Source organism: Crocodylus porosus, unplaced genomic scaffold (assembly GCF_001723895.1).
Source record: "Crocodylus porosus isolate Cpor-Errol unplaced genomic scaffold, CroPor_comp1, whole genome shotgun sequence".
NCBI lineage: Eukaryota > Metazoa > Chordata > Crocodylia > Crocodylidae > Crocodylus > Crocodylus porosus.
In genome coordinates, this window is record NW_017728921.1 from 18,337,927 (window position 1) to 18,340,352 (window position 2,426).

Here is a 2,426-nt window from a genome sequence, read left to right on the forward strand (position 1 = left end):
TGTTTTACCCAGCTTCACTGGCTGATTCATTCACATTAAAAGGATGCTGAAGAATATTATTATTTTCTTTGCAACAATGATAATCATGGAAATCTTTTATTGCTAGTGGGTTTTGAAAATATTTATCTTCTATAACCTGTTTTGGACTAAAATTGACCGACCATTGCCATTTTTTATTGAATGTGTATTGCAAATATAATAGTTTAACTTTCAGGCTTTTATGCACTAGCAGTGTTGAAATGTCTGGGCTGAAGTCACAGCAGGGAAAGACTTAAACTTAGGGTCTTTGTTTAAAAATAATTTATATCAATATTAGATTGAGAACTATTTTCTTTAAACTCATAAAAAATCTGAATTCTGGACCTATTTTATATCAATTACATAGAAGAGGTCTGATATGATGGGACTGAGGCAGGGAAGCCCGTGGTATGAAATGCACAATCTTGTAACTACCCAGAGCAGTGCTAGAATCTTTCTCCTCAGTACAGTTCATTACATTACGTGGGGTCATTCTCTATTTAAGTGTCATTCTTACTAAAGTCAGAAACTCTCCATGTTGTGTACACAGTAATAAGTCAGACAGGTCTCAAATCTCTCTTCCCAATAGCTTTGTTATGACAGGGCCAGATCAAAGAAGCCCAAGCTCCATTTCCATAGCATGTGGTAACTGTAGGGAGTTCCAAATGTTGAAAAGATGAATTAATATGTAACATGCTGTCTTGATTTTTGGCTCTCTAAGTATTTTACAAACATTGATGAATTGTCACTGCCTCATACACTAGCAAAGACACTGAATTGTAAAGCACCGGATAAGTTTTTTATTTCCAGAGCACAAAGCTCTTTATGATGGTAGCTAAGCGTTCTATAGAAACCAAGGCACAGAGAGGTTAAGTGACACAACCAGAGTTGAATAGAAAAACAACTGAACCACTAACAGAGCCCAGATATCCTATACCCCTTTCCCATGAGACCATCTTTCTTTCTCCCTCCCAGGCAGTTCGGTGACTTGATTCATTTCAGATGCTAAAAAAATATTGGAATGGGTGCTAATCATATTAAGACAATTGCTAATGAGATCGTGCTGGGGCTTGAAATCTTGTATGTCACTATTCAATAGCCTTCTTTACTGATGCTTGGAGCAGAGCTAGTGAGCTATAAAGGGAGAAGCATTTAGTCATTCAGGGATCCTGGTTTCCATTTGCTGTGGAAAAATGCAGATTTTCTCCTTTAATGGAACAAAATGGGGCTTTTCTTTTGAAAGGAGAAAATCATGGATTTTTGCCTTTAAAGTAAAATATGCAGGAAATGGTGGGTTTCCCCTTGCAAGCTTGCAGATTTCCAGCTCACAAGGTCTATAGGGGGAAGAGGGCAGGGAGGCAGAGGGCACCACACACATATTTATTTAATTTTGTAAAAATATATGTCTCTGTATAAGGTTATATATGTCTACACTCTACCTATTACATCACAAAATGGTTAAAACTTTCCCATTACAGAAATCCACGCCTGCTCACCTGGACAAAGGCCCGCTGGCCACCTGTACCCGTTACAATATCTGCAAATGAGCGCAACACACATACACAAAAAATCAGTCCCTTCTGGTCCCTCTGACCAGCCCTTCCTTCATTTCCATCCTTGCCCCGCTTCCAGGGTCACATACTCAGTTCAAGTGTTCTCTCCGTCTTTATTGCTCCAGCTTCCACTGGAGGACTCACTGCTGCTGTTGCTGGTGCTGTCCTTTGTTCCGCTTGCCTGCTTCATACGCGCATGCACCTGGCAGCTAGCCAGGGTGGTGGAGAGCAGCTCCCACAGCTTCCTCCAGGTAAGTCCCTGGGCAGCGAGGTATGAGGGAGGCCCAGGCCACACATTAGGTGAGGTGGGGAAGGGGGCCAGGCCACATGTTGGTGGGGTGGAGAGGGCAGTGCCTTCCAAGATTTCTGTGCCCATGGAGGAGCTTGTGGACCAACTCTGGCCAGGAGCCATCTCCGTGGCCCAGTGTGGGACCTCAGGGTGGGAGGGATAACTGTGTTGCCAAGCTGAGATGCTCCCTGCCCACCCGGCAGCAGCAGGGGCCACAACTCCACACTACCACCACTGCTGCTGCCCCTGCCATGCCTACTCATCATAGTTTCATAGTTTCTAGGGCTGGAAGGGACCTGAGTAGGTCATCTAGTCTGACCCCCTGCCATGCCAGGAAAGATTACTGGGGTCAAATGACCCCAGCAAGGTGTTCATCTAACCTCCTCTTAAAACCCCCCAGGGTAGGGGCGAGCACCACTTCTCTTGGAAGTTGGTTCCAGATCCTAGCCGCCCTGACCATGAAGTAGCACCTCCTGATGTCTAGCCTAAATCTACCCTCTGCCAGCTTGTGACCGTTATTCCTGGTCACTCCTGGCAGTGCTCGGGTGAAACAGGGACTCCCCCAA